Source organism: Schistocerca americana, chromosome 1 (genome assembly GCF_021461395.2).
Source record: "Schistocerca americana isolate TAMUIC-IGC-003095 chromosome 1, iqSchAmer2.1, whole genome shotgun sequence".
NCBI lineage: Eukaryota > Metazoa > Arthropoda > Insecta > Orthoptera > Acrididae > Schistocerca > Schistocerca americana.
In genome coordinates, this window is record NC_060119.1 from 121,952,509 (window position 1) to 121,974,001 (window position 21,493).

Sequence of the window (21,493 nt, forward strand, 5' to 3'; positions counted from 1 at the left end):
TGCACAACCTGCCAAGTCGTCTGATGAACGAAAGTCCAATACATCACTGTCTATTAGCAGTTTCATTATCAATCACTTAACACACATTATTAACGGCAGCCAACGAAGCTCACAGATTCCGTGAAACACCTTGCTAGCCAAGACGTATCACAATATTCGCTTTATAGGTCGTTTCGAAATCAGATTGCCTTCTCTACAGTCTTTATTAGTCATCTCTAATGATAAAATCTATAACTGCACAGTCAAATGATTAATATTCACAGTACAAAACGCAGCCTGTTGCATAAAAAATACGGGAGTTGTATGCGAAGTGTTATTTAGAGCGACACTATGTAACTAGGCAGGATGTATCCCAACACCAATATAAACACATCAAATGATCGTGTCCTTTGTAAACACATTTAACAACATTTTAAACAGACGTGCCCAGGGGCCATTTAAATAAAAATATTGCACTAACTAAACGTTATGGGAACCACCACTGACTAGTTAACTTCAGTAATTAAAATTTCTGCTTTAATTGCAGAATTCATTGGTATTGGAACTTCCTTTAAGATAGAAACGTTTCACTTCGTCCGTGAGCTTCACTGGCATCTAATATGTTGTTAAGAACAGTGTACCTAAGCAGTACTATCAGCTACGGAATGAAAAGGTATATTCGTTTCCGATTATCAAATAATTCTACACGAAGCAGGAGACAACCTGCAACAAGCTGTATGTTCAATGCAAAATTGTGGCAACTGTTAGATAAGTATACGCTTTGAAAGCAAACAACGGTTTCCAAACAATATTTCCCAGAAAGTCTTCAGTCTGATCTCTGACTAGTGTCTAAATATCGACAACAGTAAGTACGGCGTAACAAACTAGCGCTTAAATAATTATGAGCAACCAAGTTAACGTTTGATGCAGCATGCAGGGTAGAAGGAGACCTATCTGGGTTAATATATCGACTCATTGTATACTTGACAATCACGAAGCCGACAGCGTAACTAAGACGAAGGCTTTCAGCCCAATTCAGGACTGATGATTGTTGCCTAAATAAGGGCGGCAAAGAGTCGGATGAGATAAACGGAGAGTTGCGAGCAACTTTGACCAGAAGGCACACAATACAGTAGCTGCAGCGCATTCATCACGCGAGCCAGAAGCTCGCCAAAGAAAACTTACAGCGAGAAAAGCAAGCGACGACCTTGGCAACTAGTGTTAATGTCCTCCCGCGCGCCACTGAGGTTGCCTTGGCCGTCTGCTCATTGCCTTTCCTCGACGAGGCACGCTGCGGTCACTGCGTCCGCAGGCAGGATGGCGCTCAGTAGCTCGGACACAAAATAAAGGCACACCGATTAAGTCACACCAGCATGACGGTTTCAGTTTCTTTTCCAGTTCACTGTTGTAAAAATGAAGGTCTCCTATACTGTATCTCTTGAGCTTTTAATAAAAAGGCAATGTGGAATCGAGGTACATGTGGAACAGCTTTTTGTAGTCATGTAGTCATGACATGTTAACGTCGTCGTCGTATCTTCCCCAAGGGCCGTTAACGATATGAACGCACTTTGTGCTCTGAGATACATACTTTTCCAGTTTTGGGACTGTGATATGCAGTGGTAGTGGTGGTAATACGACACAAGAGAAATAACGCTGATCACTAGCCTCCAAGCTTAATGTTAAGTTTTAAAATGAAGCCACAACCTATGTGGAGTTGATCGCCCAGATATAGCTACATTGTAACCTCAGACTTAAGCAAGCGAGTGTCCTTATGCTGCCTTAAGCAGGCCTCGGGAAGCAATATTTCGTTTCATCTTTCGCCGAACACTGCTACGATGTGCGTACCGCAAACAAAGAATATGACTACTAGGGGACATTTACTCAGGGAAGTAATACACAAATTTTCGGAAGTAGCAAAATGCTGCAGTTTGAGTGGGAAGTCAACAACTATCATTTTGAAAATATTGTGCCATGTATAATGAACTTCAAAGGTACTTCGGAGAAACTCATCAGTTGCGGGAATTTTCAGTCTCAAGTACACCTCTGGCGCGCCAACCTCTAATTAAACATGCCCCGCCGGCATATCTGATACAAAAATTCAATGCGAGGGCCCTGGCTGGTTTACGAGCAGCTTCAACGGCGACACACCCATCTGCGAGCTTCGCGAGCTCCTTTCTCAACTCATTAAAAAGTTTGCGCCGTCTGCCGTGAATACAGGTAATGAACGCTGCCTAGCAGCTGCATTCATATAGCACCTGTTCATCAGCAATAAATTATTCCTTCGCAGAGTTGCCAGGAATGCTGCGTGAGAGAACTTAGCAGCCCGGAGCTTATTACTGAACTGGGGCTCAAAGTGAAACAGACTGTGCAATGAAATGCTTTTTCGTTCTCGTAAAATAGTTACAGCTATGAAGATGGTGCTCACTGTGTGCGAATGAGATTTTTCCATTCAGTTTATTTTCATTGGTGAGAAGTGTGGCAGTTAACAGAAGCCAACCCTACAGGGGGGTCTTTAAACTTTCTTTCGTGTTGCAGTGTGTAAAGTTCATGGAACAACACTGGAGATGAATACGGTACTGTGCACGGTGACGTCTCATAGCGCACAATGATGTTTAGTTTCCCTATGAAATTTAGGCTCTTATTCGTGATATATGGTAGGACTGAAGTTTCGGCTAAAAAAGGTTACTTTATTTCAAATGGATAAAGTACTGAACAAAATTGTGAGGGTGTTTAAACGAATGTCACCTATTGAATTCACATTCTCACTTTAAGGATAGTGGGATATTTCTGTATAGAATACGCGCATATCTGCCATGTACTGAACATGCGTGCGAGTCACGGATCGTTAATTCATTGCCTAAAGAAATGAACGCATTAATTAGTCTGACCGCAGCTTTTATGTCCCTTCTATTTTTCACGTTCTCATACTAAATTATTAGCATCTTAGCGTGCGCACGACATAAAACTGCTATGAATACATGGATGCCAATTGTTACATACTGTAATACCAGCACTACACCTAATTAACTGTTAGCGTTTTACTATTCGATCCACAATTTTTGTAAAAAATTAGTCACTACTTCGGTTGTGGAATCAACAGGTAGAACAGAAAGTAGTACGCTGTCGCGGAAGCTAAGATCGTCTCGATGATTTATGACTGTCGTATCTCGCAAAACCATTTCTATACATGGGTATAAGCTGATCTAGTCGACAGAGAGATGGTATGATAGAAATGACAACCGTGAAGACAACTATGCAGATGCGTCCACAGAATCTTAAAACATCGTTACAACATCTGGATATGAGTGACACGGTGGAAGGGGAGAGGAGAGAGACTATGAGTCTGCCCCAATCTACACCTGTTTCCTTAAATTCAAAAAAATTATAGAATCTTTAGAAGATAGCTTTCAGACAGTCCTTAGTATTTTCTCGCTCTTTTACTAAAATTTCTAAGAGCTCAGTCCCCCTCCCCCGCTCTCGCTCTCTCGAATAAAATTCTGGATTGACTGATGTGGGTAGTACGTAGCGCAACGAAACTGTCCGCCAAATGGTTCATATTATGATACATATTGGAATATAGAATAGGGCGAGCCAAAACTGCAACTGCTGGCAGAAATAAAGTCAACTCCTTATGTTCTATGATAAACATTTCCAATGGAATAAGCGATAATGGAATGAGACAACCTGTGTTTTTTAGCGTTTTGCCACAACCACCATGGCGTTTTAAGATATTAAACACTAACGCGATAAGTGCGACAAATTTTACCTTGTTAGATACGTGCTGTAGCTATGTGAACAGAACGGGTAGAATGAACGAAATATTGTCCGTAAGTTTTCGTTGTATATCATCCTAACGACAGATACAGTGATTCAACTAGGTATTTCGGCGACATGCTTACCTCTGATTTCAGGACTAGCATTGAGTACTGTGATAGTTTCGTGTCGCAATAAAATGGGAACAAGTATTACTGACAGAATACCAGAAAACCGTTGTATAAGCGCTATCGGGAGTTTCTCGCTGCACCATTCGTGAATTCATTCACAATTTTGAACAAACACGATCTTCAATGTGGTGTTACAATCATCTCCTCGATGGTTACCCCACGGCTAATGCTGTCTGTATCTGCCTATGTAAGGCCAAGGTCTTTCACCTATTTAGCCATTTTTTTACATTGCCTTGGTATGCATCTATTACACGTCTGATGGGCTTTGTGCAGTTTCATGCTCGATCGCTGCAGAACATGCTCGATCGCTGCAGAACACAACGCTTTCGCGGTGATAACAGCCACCTGGATCAGGCAACTTTTACCAGTTTACTGTGTATACATCTTTGTTAAAATTGGTCATAGTCATCGTAGTTTCAAGGTATCCTTGAAAGTGCACATCCTGAGATATCGAAGAATAGTTAATTCTTTAAGACGGGGGCGACGGTAAAATTGTAAACGAAGACCAAGGATTGAGTACAGCAAATCGGGTCAATGAAAGCAGGTTACCACAGTTATGCAGAGATCGAGATTGAACAGGCATGCATATGATGGTCTAGAGTAGAGAGCTGCATCAAAGCAACCATCGAACTGACGACGATCAATAGGAGAAAGTTTTGTTGGTTCTACGATAATGGCAGTACGAATTTTGTTTGATGTGGAATCTTTCCTGAATTCTGATGGTTGTGCGATGTCAGCTGTCGTAAAAGCCTGACACTACATAAAATCTTTTTGACGGGTCATCAGCAAAATGTGACACGACGTATAATATATACTCGGGCTTCTGCCGCGTCAATTGAAGATGGAACCCTAAGCTTTCGACTATTACTTCCACCGTCTTCGTCAGGAGCAACTGCCTTTTGTGGCCCCTAGACGGCTTCTGATCGGTCGTTAGCTACGTAATGCCGTCGCAGATGGTGTCACCACCGCCCCCGGCTGTAGCGTAAACATTGTGACTAATATCTCTGGCTCTTCTCTGCATCAAGAGCTCACTTCCATACACCGCTTAGATAGTATCAGTTGTCACAGCTCAAGATTTTCTCACATTTCTTATTTCTACAGCCTCTGTAATTACAGAATGCCAGTATGTGGAAGCCTGGGGCAAAACTATTGTTTCCTCATAGAGTAATTTATGTTTGTTTGCGAAGCTGTGCTCAGCAACAGCGAGCTCTCGATGCAGAGAAGAGCCAGAGATATTCGTCGCAATGTTTACGCTACGGCCGGAGCGGTGGCGCCACCAGCGCAGAAGTTGACACCATCTGCGAAGTAATACGTAATTAACGACCAATCAATTAGAAGCCGTCTATGAGCCATATAAGGCCACCATAGCAGCAGTTGCTTCTGACGAACACGTTGGAGGTTTTACTCTGAACTGACGCGATAAGAAGTCTGAGAATGTTTTATATATTAGTGCCGTCGCGAAAGACTTCGTTGTTACGATGCTCGCACAAGAGATCGTTGGAAGTTGGTCGACATGCTAACATACAACCATAATTGGCAATTAACTGTTTCGGCGTGGGATTTACGCAGAGAATTAGTGCGGCTGACATCATTAAGAAGCGGCGGCGCGGCTGCGAGCGCGCTCGGCAGCAGACGGAGGAGCACTGGGGGCTATTCATAGGCTGCGCCGCTATTTATACCGCGCGCAGGCGCCTCCTCTGCCGCCGGCGGACATGCGTGAGCGTCGGCAAGGCACAGCACAGCACAGCACAGCACGCGTGCTGCTCGCCCGAGACATGTGCGCGCGCCACATGCAGCTGACCGAGCTGTCAACATACGTCAGCGCCTTCAGTGCCTCACACCTTGTTACGTGCTCCGCGGTTATTGCTCAACGCGTGCTATCATACAAAGGCATCTACATTACCGTTAGTGAAAACCTGCAATACCAAATGAGGTAGAGGCGACTGGAAACATCACTGCGTTTCGTTGGCTTTAAGATTTCATTAGGGTGCTGTCTGACCTGTTAATCGCAATACCATGGGATGGAGGTGGTCCTAGATAGGCTGCCGTAAAATCTCCACCCACAGGCCAACAGAAGGTCACACAGAATAGCTGCAAGAATAGGCTAGCGCTCAAACAACCATGACATTACGTTTATCCCTACACAGTTGGGACCACTGTCGTCAACGATACGCGTGCCACTAGTCCTGCATGTTACACTGGACGAACTACCTAGACATACCAAGTTACAGAGGACGAGACTGAGTGTCTTTTTTGTTATGGTTTTAGGGCGCAAAAATGCTACGGTCATTAGCGCCCGGTCTGTGACGTGGAAAAGGTAAAAAACGAAACCGGCGACAAAACTCAAAAAATTGAAGAGACTAAAACCAGAAGGAAAGCTTTAAGAAACTACTATAGAAGGGGGTTGGTTGTCCCCAAAAAGAGCTTCAAATGACTGATGTCATCTCACTGGCACTAATAAACTCGAGAACGCGATCGGCTGAGCGCGTGTCATCTGCTAAAATGGAAGATATATCGGGCGACAGCTGTAGACTGGCGCGTAACGGAGTAAAATACGGGCACTCAAGTAAAAGGTGTCTTACCGTCCACAGCTGAGAGCAGTGGGGACAGAGTGGGGGAGGATCGCCACTTAAAAGATGTCGATGGCTAAAAAGACAGTGCCCTATCCGGAGTCTAGTTAAAATTACCTCCTCCCGACGACGCGTTCGTGAGGAAGAGGTCCAAGCACAGGATAGAGCTTTCACATCCCGCAATTTATTATTGGAAGTGTCAACCAATGTGCGTGCCATAAAAAGGCAACACGACATAAAACACTCCGTAGATTGGCGAAGGGAATCATGCGAATAGCTGGCCGAAGAAGAGAGGCTGCTGCCTTGGCCGCTATATCGGCCGCCTCATTTCCACGAATACCAACGTGTCCTGGGATCCAGAGGAACGCCACAGAGACGCCCCCAAGTGGAGGCAGTCCTGAATCCGATGGACCAGAGGGTGGAGAGCTTGGAGACTGAGGAGAAAGCTGAGAGAATCTGAACAGATAACATACTGTATCCGCTGATGGCGGCGGATGTATTGGACAGCCTGGAGAACAGCGTAAAGCTCCGCAGTATAAACCGAACACTGGTCGGGGAGCCGAAATCGATATGGGGTGGCGCCAACAATATAGGCACTCCCAACACCAAACGATGCTTTTGAGCCATCAGTGTAAATAAATGTGGCATCCTTCATTTGTGCGCATAGAGCAGCAAATGCCCGACGATAAACAAGTGAAGGGGTACCATCCTTGGGAAACTGACTAAGGTCACGGAGCAGGCAGGTCCGGGGACGGACTGCATGTCGTGGAAGCCGACAAAGTTCTCACGATCACCAACCATTCTGCCTCTTGAATTCACATGGTAACACAGCATCTTTTGACGTCAACTAATCTTACAGCACTTCTTTCACATTTCCATGAGCCAGAAGTTCGCTGTATGAAGTCTGAATTCACTCTACGATTTCATTTGGGACTTCAAATTTTCTCAAACGTTTGTGTAGCTAACTTGTGAGAAGGCGCAATAATGTTATAAATAAATGGCCATTGGCCCAACCTTGAATGGCACTACTGCTTTGAAGCCGTCCTTGCCCAATGTTTTAAGTTAAATGACAAATTACTGCTATTCCTGAACTCTCACAATTCAAATTACTTTATCGCCTCATTGCATAATGCTACCATATGCCGAACCTTTGTAATCCATAGGAGTTTCGAAGTTAGAGCAATGGAACGAGGATCTTCATAACAGAAGGAAGACAGTACGTCAAGGATAGTTACTTGACTACGCATAAGAAGAACGTAGAGTCTACGTGCAATGTGTGTGTAGCGTTTTCCTTTTCCTACAAACGAATGCTAGTCACGAACTGAAAGCAACCCTCCAAAGAGTATTCTTTCCGTGTTGCCGAGACGGGAGGAGCGTCCAGGAATAGTGGAGTCCGTTATAGACTTATTACGAGCAATGATCGGTAGTTTCCACATCACTTTGTTAACTATCGTCACGAACGAACGATTTTCAATTTGGCTTTCACCCGGAGTGACAAGCGAAACAATGCGTGCGAGCGAATGAAGAAACAAAGAAAAATTAAGAGGATAATCTGTAACTAGTATACCAGTTAACAACAGTATAGCAGTTGTCTGTTACGTAGCGAAAACTTATGGCAGTGTGCGTGCAATAATGAAACTCATTTTTTGTTATGCACTACCTCAGGCGTCTTGTCAAGTGGGTGAATGAAAACTTATCGAAAACCTTACTTTCGGATTTGCTGACGTTCGTATGGAACCCTGCATGGATCCCCAGCAACATAGGTGCTGTGGAGAAACTGGAACCTGAGCTATCGAATCGTGTGCAAAATGAGTTATATCTGGACACTGCCCACAATACATAAAGGAGAAGGTGTAAGAGCGCCGGACAAGTATTTTTCCTACAATCGTGGCTAGATGAGTACCGCTGATTTATTGTAGCACAGTTGAGGGTACACAGCGAATGTCACTGAAATTCGTCAAACCAGGCAAAGTTCAAACCATCTGCGCAAGAAATACCACCAACAGTGTTTTTGGATCAAAGTGGATCTCATAGAATTAACTGTCTATAATCAGCTGGTATGAAGAATTTTCTTAGCCTACATCAACAGCCGGCCGCAAGCACCCAAGCGAGTAAAACGTACAGGGTGAGCTGCACATTAAGGCCAATTCTTTCATGTTTAAAGCAAACGTTTACAGATCGATATTTCTTTTGCGACTACGATCTGATGTAACCGAGGTGATCGTTTGAAATATCACGTGAACTTCGTCATTTTATCCCAACTCTGTAACAAGGCAGCAGAGTGTTTTTTACCCGATGTGAATAGGTATGAGGAGGTTAAAATCGTTGTACTGGGGCACGAAGGTGTTTGGGTACACGTCCGCGGAGAAAGTGCGATTGTTTCTTTATCACTTAACAAAACATGGGAAAATATTAACCTTTTGGAATGTCATGTCACCTACTTCAGTTGCCATTATTTCTGCACACCCTTAAAGGGAGGGTGTGACATGGCCATATAAAACGTGGACGAAATGGTACATCTAATGTCGACGCTTTTATCATACTTCCCTTCCTGTTTCTTCGTGGCCTATTCAATAAAGTCATTCCGCATTTGTCTTTTAAAAATTTTAATTCTATTCCAATGTCGACACAGTCACTGTCGAAACTAACTCTACAATATTAAGTTGTGACATGTTAGTTACACACAAAGTGAGCACACGTCATTTAGCTCATACAGTAACGAACAGCTAGCATTTTACCGCCATTGTAATCCATCCACCATACTAGTTACACGAGCGTTGTTATTCGGTGTATACGATGGATGGTGATTGTACTTTCGTGTTTGCTGTTATTGTATCAGCTACACGTCGTGTGCTCACATGGTTTGTGGAATACCGGATACATTGTATCGTCACATGTATTTGGTTCCAACAGCTGGGAATAATGTTCCGGCATGTCACTACTTAATGCTATAGAGTGGCTTTAAACGTCCCACGATGCTCGGCAACGACTATATCGAAATATTTTGACAGCCACATGCCGACTGACTTCATTCAATAGTTACAATGAGGCGCAGACCAAGACCACACAAAAATAAGGAATTAGGACTGTGTTAAGAAAATAAATGCCTAGTGCGAACCGTTAAGAAAAGAATGCTCGTGACATACGGCAAGATTTCGATATTCACGCATACGTTTCACCCTGTAAATCACTGAACGTCTACAAAGGGCAAGCAAAATACTTTCCAATGTTTAATTTTGTTTTCTTCTGCCCACTTTGTACTTATTCACATATACGGTGCACGTAGAATGAACTGTGCACGGAGCGGGGTGGTAGGGGTACGGCGTGTTCCACCGCGTGGCGGCAGGCAGGTGGAGAGGAGGAGCGTGGCGCGGCGCGCAGGCGCAGAGACCTGGCAACGCGGCCGCTCGCAGCCACAGCAGCCGCGCCGGCCAGACGGCACGCCTGCCCGAGGTCGGCCATTGTCGCGCCGCTGCTGCCGCTGCCACCGCCCGTGCCCGAATTTTCCGCCCCACCAGAACTAAATTGCTTTGACGGCTGACGATCGCGTGTACTGTCCTTCCTAACTCAGCCGTTGCTGTCACGTTTGTGGCAGCAGTCGGCTGGGCAATTCGCAGCTGTGTAAACTACAGCTGTAGAGGCAGAGGGTGTGCGGTGCTGCATTTTGCTTTGAGGATTTCTTTAGTACTACGTAACCTAGGAAGAATGTTCAGGGAGTGATTCTCGTTTAGATTATAGCCTGTTCTAAAAACAGTACGATAGCGTAACTCTCAATATGAGATTTCTGCAGATTTTTACGGTATGGCAATGGTTGAAGAATTTAAAACACAAATGGCCGTTTTTAATAGAAACTATTTCATCGGGCTAAATTTCGCTTAAGTTACTGATGCTCAGTCATGAATTTCATTTGCTTTTCGACAAACCAAAGTAGTGCTCGGTTGACACTGGTGCCAGCGACAGCCCTAACAGAATTTTCGTTCAATACTGCGCGTTTCAAAAAACACGCGTTTTAAGTCTCGGTAGGACATTTAATACATTCAACATGCAATAATAAATAATACGTCAAATGAAAGAGCACCTTTTTTTACAGTTGTCCGGAAGGGAAAGAGTATCAGACTTCTTTAGAAACAGCATTGTTGCAACAATTACTCCAGGCACTGAAAATGTTTGGAAAGAACTCAACTGGGTGTGATGAACGAACTCGCCGTCGCACCCATCTCAGATTTAGCGGTAACCCAGCGGATAGCTCGTCAAAGACTAAACACACATCAAGAATTAAAACAGTAAGAATGTGAATAGTGAGAGCAGATGTCCAGGCCTCTCACAGAAATGGAAAAAAATATGTAATCGGATGTGAACTACAACAAAAAGATTCAAGAGTCAAAACAAAACGGAACGCCAGAGTCTTAACATGTGATACTTGTGTAGAACAGGAGGTACTACGTCTGTAGGTCCCTTCCTTACAACCTCTTTACTGCAAACGGACGTTATACCACGACACAGACACAAATTTGAATACAGAGAACACACATCAATGGCCTGCGAACAGGTCATAATTTTGTGGGGAAAAAAACATTAAGGAGATTTTTACACGGACCTCTCGCTTCGAAGTCAACACCATGAGCATATAACCACAACGCCGTAGCTACTCACGAACGCTCGATGTTGCACATCTTAAGCTTGTGGCGTTCACTGTTTCGAGTTTTATCACAGTACATTTTACCTTCCTGTTTTCATGTTTGATGTGTGTACAGCCTCTGACAAGCTATCTTACCACTAAATTTGAAGGGGGTGCGATGGGAAGTTTCCCTTGTGAGAACGTTTCCCGTAATCACCGAACTCAGGTCAGAAGTGCGGTGAAATAGCTAAAGACGTGGCTCAACTAACGGGAGTTTTTGAGTGAGAGAAATAATACACCACTTTAAGTTACTGCATTTGTTGGCTGAGCAGCTTAAATAGATAAATTTTGCGAGTTGCTCAGAACTCGTGAAATGAGAAGAGGTAAAAATTGGCGGGAGACCGATACTCGAGTGCAGTAAGCAATTTCAAATGGATGTAGGCTGTAGCAGTTATGAGAGGAAGACGTTCGCACAGGATGGACTAGCGTTGAGCATGGCATCAAACCAGCCATACTGACTGAAAAATGGAAGAGGAGCAGGAGCAGCAGCAGAAACTGGTGTGCGATTCCTGTGTGTCTTAATCACACCTTTGATTAGATTACCAAACATTTTACAGAGAGCTAGTTGAATGGTAAGCTGAGAGTGACTGCGTTTTATCTTTTTAATACAATGGTCTGGACTTAGGATTTATCTGACAACTGGGATTACTACAGGGCAATGATACTCATGACAAAGGTTTTTTTAAACCCGTCTGACTAGTTTAAACGAACGACAGCCTTTTGGAACAACTATGTAACTAGTACTCAAGTGCGAAGAATTGCTACAGTTTCCGCAGATTAACACTTACCTATTAAACAGTTTCCAGTGACTGCCACTGGTACATTCTGAGAATGGAACTTAGCACCTATTTACGTGCAATCATGAAATTCGTTTATTTTCAGCATTAGGCACAGCACAAATTTTCTGGCGTTGCTCTTAATGTGCAACGGCATCATGCTTGTGTAATTTGAGGGGGCTTCTGACGTTTACTACCAAGTCAACGGTAACGGCGGAATCTGAGGCCATTCGCAACTGAATAGTATACGAGTATATAGATCAGTCGCAACGCTATTATGTTGTAATTAAATACAGGAAGTTGGAAGACCTACAAAGGATCGCCGCATGGTGCAGGGTCTGGCAGCTGAATTGCAACATTAACTGTAGCGTATTGTGCATATGAAATGAAATGAAACGAGCATTTGGCGTCATTGGCCAGGAGGCCTCTTGCGGGGCAGATCCGGCCGCGTTGGTACAGGTCTTACTACATTCGACGCCACACTGGGCGACCTGCACGCCGGATAGGGATGAAATAATGATGAAGACAACAGAATACCCAGTCCCTGAGCGGAGAAAATCCCCGACCTAGCCGGGAATCGAACCCGGCCCCGTAGGACGGCAATCCGTCACGCTGACACTCAGCTATCGGGGCGGACGTATTGTGCACAACTAGGACGTAATAGATGTTACTGTTACAAGATAGTAAGATTTAGAGAGTTTAACTACCCATCGACGGAGCGATCATAAGAGACCGAACCCAGGTTTTCCCCCCTCCTTCCTTTCGAAAAGATAGGGAAGGAGATGGGTCGTGTCCTTTTCAAAGCCCACTATTCCTGAAGATATTTACTGAATTCACGGAACACCTAAATCAGGATCATCCTCCCGAATGCGAGTACAGAGGTTACTGTTGGACAAATAGACTGTTAATGAATCTGTCCAGACGGAAACCGTCGTATGTATACAGGCGTACAAAACCAAAGAAAGCTCGCTATCAAAAACGGTCCAGAACTCTTCCTTTCTATGCGCCCAACAACTCCTCACTTTCAACGACGTATTGAGCGAGTTCTTCAGCACATTCCGCCCGTCTTTGGAACCGTACTTCACAAGTTCCGGCAGGATACTCATAATACCTGCTGTGAACAATGTCGACGGAAGAGGGAAATTTAATTTACCCGTATTCGACACAATCTGTACGGGTACATCCTCATTGACGAGCCAGTACATCCTCATTGACGAGCTATCTGAAGGTCTAAAATGCTGGAAATTGAATAAAAGAGGCGATTATAATTTTATATTTTAACTTTCATTCTATGATACATACCAATAAAAATTATTTACAGTGTGTATCGGTCACCAGACATTACACATCGTTAATCTGTTGAGGTGAATCGCTCGTTATGTACCCACTGAACAATTTCCAGATCGTGACAAAAATAAAGACGTAAGAAGTACATTTGGTCATTTAGTCTTACCTAAAGCAGGTCGTCATGGTTACATAATGTACTACGTCAGCAGTATGTGTCTCCAAAGCTCATACAGCACCACTTGTGTCTAAATGCAATATGACTGACAGTGGAAACTATCATATAGCCCATGTGTGGACGCAAATATGGCGTATCATTCGCAAGGCTACAGGAACAAGAAAGTAGCTGTATTACCACTGTCTCAGAACTGGCCACACTGTAGCGTTACTGCTACACGAAAATGCTAACTGATAGATGGCGCTACTAACCAATGAAGTTTTATGAAGTGGTACCACAGTCATATGTCATGTTACATTTATGACGGTTACAAGGAAAGAAGTCCGTGAATATAAACCTAGTACTTTACACCTAGGTATTTGCTACAGATTGTACTGAGTAAGTGATAAGCCATATCTACTTCCACACGGACTATATGGACCACTGCCAATCACTTTATATTTGAAAAAAAAAGTGTGGCAATATGAGCAATAGAGACGTGGATAACGTTTTACATTACGTAATCAAAACGAATTGCGCTACTGTTCACCTCTTATGAAATTTGCTGTATTTTAGATCTGAAGGTGGGTCGCCAATGAGCTGAAATTAATAGTCAATGAAGGAAGCTTGGCTATCTTGACCAGGATTTTTACCCACACATTTTAACTATAATATTTGCTGCAACGGCGGACTGTATAAAACCACCACTTACTGACGGGTCCTAATGTCTCCTTGAGGCCTATATTCAGGGAGCGCTCTAGAAACGAGAGGCGGTGCAGTGGTTAAGAAGTGACAGTCATTTCGCAGTAGTAGTATCTAGAGCACCCTCCAAGCCAGTCCACTTACAGTTATCCGCGGTTTCAGTAAATTACATGGACCTAATTTCGAGATGTTTCCTCTGAATATACTACGGCCATTTTTCTTTCCATCTCTATTGGGAGCTACGTCTATGGAAACTACGCTCAAACCTTATCCATCTGCATAATGTAAACTACGACCAGAGTTGATTATTTTACAATACTTGGAGGAGCATGAAATTCAATCCATGAACTGTACAATGGTTGCTAACAAACCCTGAAGTTCTCGCGTCCTCGCCTCCTGTGAGCACATGAAGTAAGACGATCACGAGGAAACAAGTCTTCGGTGGTTTCTCCAAGGTTCAAAGAAATCAATGCAGATTTTAATATTGGTGTCTGACTTCCTCATCTCCTAGTATTATTTTGGCAAGGTACATGTACTGAAGAGATGCGCATTAATTATTTTGTTACGACTGCTTGCAATTTACGCAATTCTCAACTGAAGATTGAAATACATATGACCGCCCAGTCTCTCTTCAATGAAACAGTCTCAGCTTTTCTTTTTTTACTGAACCATTTTAAGCATCTAGAGCTGTAACGTACAGTAGGATCGTCGAACATTCAGTACTTTGTTTGTTCCATTACCTACCCTCTATAATCTCCCTTTCATAAAGACTATCGTGTAGAATCTTTGGGAGTATGATAAGCGTGACGACTTCAAGCTTCCTAATATACATAAATACTTGAAATTCAAATACATTTCTGCTGTTGCTTGTCTTCCTTGAAAGCGTGAAACTGGATCAGAAAGTGCGAGCTCTCTAATTTTAGTAGACGTTAAACGGCCACATTGTACTGTCTTTGTTCTAAAATAGTTAATATTCTATTTCAGTGGTGGTTCAGCATCATAGTATAGGCAGATTCAGATTCAGGCGTGTGAAATCTACTGTCATTAACATGTGCAATCAATGCAGAAAATTAAAATGCCGAGTCTAACAAGTAAATATCTGCAGCAAGTATTACAGCCAAAAAATCTGCTTTAAATTTCAATGATACAGCCTCCCACGCGAAGGAAACGTGGACAGCTGAGTCCGTGCAACTCCTATCAAATGCGGCCCTGCAGATCGAGACCCAGTTACAGCAACGTGGATCAAGGTCAGCCTGCAAAAGCTGGCACGGAACAGCAGCATGCTGTGCCCTTCTTGTTCTTAGCGAGTGCGTTCAGTATGCTCGAGTTTCGACACCGCCGTGTAACTGACATACTGGGGTTATTTATTCAGGCATCTATACAGATCATTCAGCTTTTCACTGACAGAAATGGAGTCTGCTGTATCTGTAGTGCATCATAAAGACCTAATGCAAAGTGCTGAGAGATTCCAATGCTTACGTAATTGCTCTCTTACAGTACAGTACATTTCATATTGGGATGGGAAGGGGGGGCGAAGAGAGAGGGAGGGGGGAAAGGAGGAGAGGGGAGAGGGAGAGAAACGGCACTCAGGTAATCCCCATACGAACAACTCTTCGGACGGACCTAATGGGACTTGCGGCAGATTTCTTTTTCTTGGAAGGATACTACTGCTTCTATTGCATAAATCGTTGAGCAGGCAAGACAACAGTTTACACCGACCGACAGTGGACCATCTAGAATGCTATATCCATTACGAACCGGGCCACGTCCGTCTCTACAACCCTAGATATTCCGCGCATGAGCGCGACTATCTAGGTCTTCCGATTCGGTGATCGATATACACGCAACAGTGAAGCGCCGGCGGTGACGGAGGAAAGGACGCGATGATTAAAAATACCTGCACGCCGGCCGGGCGCGGCCTCGCAGAATCTGAAAGCGTGCTCACAGCTGCCAGGAATCAGCATACACGCGCCACGCGGATATTTTTACGGCGGCTGCGGACCGCTGACCGGATGAGACGAATGTCGCCAAGCGTCCATCTCGTCACGACGCGCCTAAGATGGCTTGGAAATGAGCCTTCCGGGGAATGAGAGCTTATTAGCACTGAAATGTTTCTATTGCCGTCACCTTATAGTAAGAGCGTAATCAAAAATCAAATTGTTTGAATTTCGATGGCTCTATTATTAGGAGTTCCTGGATACTTAATTCACATCTTTCAGTCGATTTACTTCTCAATTTAAGCCACGCACAGATCACTTTTTTTCCCTTTCAGCCTGTTTCTGCATAATTTTCTATTTTTGATATCAGTTTTTCCCGTTTAAAGATTTTACATTTATTTCACTAGCCCTAATCTACTGCAATTTTTTGATGACCCACAATAACTTATTTCACATGTTTCCATTTGATATCTGTCTTACATTATGAGCAGTTCGCCACGAGGTAAGAATCACTTGCCCCATGTCCGTACCGTAGTTCAGAGATAAGATTATATATATATATATACCTTATGTCTTCTTTAACATAAAGCTTTAAGTCGTTCACATGTTAGCGTACCTGACAAATATGTTAGTTAACAACTGAACCGTCCCTCTATGAATTCAGGCCGTTCGTAAGCAAAATTTTTGCTTTATTTCACATTTTGTAGCTTCACTGAACACAAAATTACATTAATTTTGTTGCGTTGTCGTTTGTAGAAATGAACAATCCACTATTCCCTCCCACCCACGAGAGATGTGACCGTAACTAATGGCGTCTGAAATTTCTTTCAAGGCAAATTTCCAAAGCCTTGTATTTACGAGCCAGGCAGTGGATGAACTGTATTCAAGGGTCGCAGTAAAATGAACAACGCTCTACCCGCGATGTGGAAGAATGCATTTGCATTTCGCATCCGGCTGACCTAACGCAGAATGCCAACGGCAGTGCGCAGATTCAGACAGATCCGGATTCCGCTGCCAGGACAAATGAATAATCGCACTCGGCGGCATCGGCTAGGTCCAACACTGTGACCCCTATTACAAAAAACGAGCTTCTGAACAATGCTGAACCAAGTATTATAAGCAATACAGTCAATTCTTCACTGCATTATTACTACAGTAGTGAACAACGATAAATACAGGCACATCTTGAAACCTCTGGAAATTATCCGTGTAGTATTACTGCACCCGCTACACAGTATGGTAGAAAGAACTTTCACGATCATTAAATAAAAAAAAAAAGGACCGATTTAGCGCAAAGTAAGTCTTACAAAATTGCTACTTTTAAGTCGCTTATGAAACAACCGTGGGTCACCGTAGATGAAACGGGAAGTTTGTTCTTTTTTACCTGATGAAGACTGGGATGAATGAGCAGATAAGGGCCATGGTTACGGCATACCGCAGTCCGAGTGAGTGGCCGGAAGTTTAGGCTACTGCATTCAACAAACAGGATGGCTGGCAGACAGGGTGCCTTCAATCCTGACGTCACCCAGTTGCTTTTTCCGGAATGCATCTTCACCATTCCTTTTAAGGGGATGAAAGAATTTTCATGGTGCACTGTAACGACACGCAACACGACTGAGCAGTAACCCGTCGAAATCGCATGTGTACGATTTTTGTCAGTGGAATATACTTGATAAGTACTGCAATATTTCTTGCGAAAGAAACATGTCACTGCCAGACTTTGGCGAACATACAATCTGGAGTACTGTAACGCATACAACAATGACTAATATCAAGTCAATGTCGGTATGATTAAGTGGGTCATACTGTTCTATTAGCAACCTATGGATTCACGAAAACTTAACGAAATGTAAAGGAATTACAAGCAAACTAAAGCGCAAACCATTATTTGTAGTAAAACGTCCGAAGGAAATCAGCAAATCCGCGATTAAGTAAAAGAATAGTTGTCTGGTCCCAGATACGACTATCTGAGGACACAAAATTTTTGAAAAAGACAGCCCTCAGTCGCGACTGAGGGCTATGTTTTTCAAAAATTTTGTATTATATAACAGTGGCTGATTGACAGCCATGTTAAAAAACCTATCTGAGGACAATTTTGAGGCTAAGTCACACGCTTCACAGAACTCCATTGTTTCAGATGCCTCCCAGGAGGAAATTCAGATACATGAGATTCAGTATTGCTTTCTACAGCAGCAAACTTCCAATATTTACTTACGCTACAATCTAGTGTTTTCTCCCCATATCGAGAAATCTTACAACCGTACAAATGAGTTACATAAAAAGGAAGCAAAAACGTTCTTGTATAGATATGGTAAGTTTTATTGATTATTTACAGTTACAAATTTGCTTAGCTTCTGTCATCTTTTCAGATTTCCAGTTTGGTTCCATGGGTATTTTTTCTCTGAAATGTCCTCTTCAGATGGACAAATAAAACTCAATGTTCACAATGTCTAACATTAGCACTAACACAAGCTTCTAACACAGTATCACGTATTGTCGTACCCACTCACACATGCCACGTGTCTGCTGCATGTGGTAAAACTTCTCTTGAACACACTGGCGAATTATGTCACCATTCGCAATCAGTGTTGGATATACGATGTACTTCAAATGAACCCAAGAACAAAAATCCAATAAATTGGGATCAGATCTAGTGGGACGTCTTCTAGCACAGCATTTTAATATCCTATTAAAAATTCACTGTATATTGCTCCAGTCAGAATTCCATGGAACATCAAATGTTGTTAATGTCTTGTCTCCAAAACTACAGGATGATTCTCATGCACACGTGTACGAATGTTGTCAAAATTCTGCATTCCCATTCCGGGGAAATCTTGCTTCATCAGCGAATAGTATGGTAGATGCAAGGTGTTGATCGTGAGCACACATATCAATAATCAAGTACAATAAGATTTTCTGGACTGAAAATCTGTTGCAATACGATACTGCACTCTATAAAAATGATATGGACCTCTCTGAAGACGGTACAGATAAGGGAGTTGCTGTCTCAACACTTTCCTCACGACTCACATTCTCAGTTTCTGTTGTTTCTGTGGTGATGCCGCAGCCGCCATCGGCATCCTCAATATGATGTTCTCAACCTTATAAATCAGTTGTTCTAACACTATTTGGTCTTACACAGTGAAATGACCTTTTCTCAAAAGGCCTTATGTCCAAAAAGAGTTCTTTGATCTCTGAAAGGTCTTATTGTTTGGTAAATGTCTTTTAGGAAAGCTTTCGACGCACAAATGTGTATGTTTTAGAAAGTCACTTTAGACGCAATACAGTTATCAAGTCCATACAAAGGTGCATGACCGCCTTAAAAAGTGCTGCTCAGAACACATTTCACACAAATGTACAGTACACACTAGTTCAATAAGAATACAGCCGGGCATACAGCCGAGCTCCTGGAGTCACGCTCGTGACTAGACGTCAGACGCATAAAGTTGCTCTGTAGCTGAGGTCGCTGACGAACATCTGCTCGGTGGCGCCCCACAGCGGATTCAATTCCAGGTAGGGAAAGACATCTTCGGTACACACTAAACATTGGTCCAATAAGAACTGCAGAGTAAGCTTCCACTGTTAATAGGGTTCCCAATACTAAAAGGATTTGCATATTTTCTAGTACCATGGCAACTAAGATAAACGTAAAGACTCTACACTTCCAAAAATAAATAATATTTGAAAAAATGCCTGTAGAACCAAGCTGGAAATTTGAATACAAAATGACTAACAAATATTTAAGGAAGTGTTAACTAAAATAATAAAACTGATCATATGTATGTATTAACATTTTTGTTTCGTTCTAAAATCTTGTATCCATTCCACGTTTCCCGCCGATTAGTTAACATGGATTATATATTAGGTGAACCAGAACACTACGAACCCGATGAAATGAGGTTTTGGGGTAGCTTCCGGGTATTTTGGTATAAGGGATCCAAGCTCTCGTCTCCGAAATTAGTTTGTTTTCTTGCCCTAATAACATTTGCATCTACACTGCGCTGAAAATAGTGTACAGAAACGCAACTGTGGACAGTATTACTATTACTATGGATATGTTTACCGATTAAAGGGTTGGCCGATATGCACCACGTGTATGGGTTCACTGAATGCAATGATGGGGCGGCGAATGCCACTGGCAAGCACATCACTTTTGCTTGTTTGTAAGTGTCGTTTTATTTCGTGCTGTCTTCTGTACGTTTTGGTTATTGCTGCAACAAAGCGAATTAATCATGATTACATTACTACTCTGTAACGAGACGCCACAGGCCGTGAGTACCTTATCCCGAAATAGTCAGACGGTATCCCAGAACAATCTCAAGTTTTTCGGAGTTCTGGGTGTAAGACGGCAACTAATACCGAAATTTAGAAGTACAGGCGAAAATATTAAACAATGGGTAAACACGGGAGGAGGAGCCTGTTTATCTTTATTGACAGATACCCTAAAGTCTGTACAAAGTTTCAGCAAACGCTACTTACACAGGTCTTTGAACAGAACTGACAAATTTCCGGTTTTTGGTCTAAAGACTCCCATTTTTTGAATCTATTCGTGTGCGTAATTTGTTTAAAAGGTGAGTTGCAGCGGCACGACAAAGAAAAGCAAAGAAGCAACATAAATGATTACCTTCCTTTTCTCGTGTACACGAAAGCACAACGAGCGGCAGGATTAGAAGCTACTAAGCTAAGAAAGTTCGTCATAAAGCCAGAACTTTTCGCAGTAGTCTTAGCGAGGGGAAGGAAGGAGGGAGGGGGGGGGGGGGGGAGGAAGGAATCTCTCGTAATACGACACGGATAATAGACGATTATGCAAGTAGAGGTTCATGTCTCGAAAACCACATGTCGTGTAGTTAACGAGTGAGGCAACTTTGGCGCATGGTTCACGTGAATCAAACAAGAATTGGAAACTTAACACTTCTCACTAAACCGCCAAGAGCAGCACAAAAAAAAGCTAAATAAAAAGCAAGGAACTCCACACACAGAAAATTTGGCATATAATCTAACTGTGGTAACAAGTGATTCTAAGGAGAAACCGATAGCTAACAAACACTTTTTTCACTATTCCACATTTAAAGTAACTAACCTGGTCGAAATTCTTCATTTAATGTTAGTTTGAAACTGTCACCGTCCACCCGTAGGCAACATGCCTGGTCTACACGTATAATGGTCAAATGCATGGTTTATGGTTTATCCCCATCAAATATGTAGTTTTTTTTTTTTTTTTCGATTTTCATAAAATCCTACTAAGCTTTGCCCGGTTTAGCTTTTTTGACATAGAAAATGACCACCTGACTAATGTGAAGCGGAAGAGCTGCTAGCCGACCGGAGTGGCCGAACGGTTCTAGGCGCTACAGTCTGGAACCGCGCGACCGCTAGGGTCGCAGGTTCGAATCCTGACTCGGACATGGATGTGTGTGATGTCCTTCGGTTAGTTAGGTTTAAGTAGTTCTAAGTTCTAGGGGACTGATG

At 43.0% G+C, this 21,493-nt stretch overlaps 1 protein-coding gene across 3 annotated transcripts in view; it reads right to left on the reverse strand.

Moving 5' to 3' along the window:
• LOC124550369 (RNA-binding protein Musashi homolog 2) overlaps nt 1-21,493 on the reverse strand; it is a 117,166-nt gene that overhangs the window by 37,639 nt on the left and 58,034 nt on the right. The window lies entirely within an intron of this gene.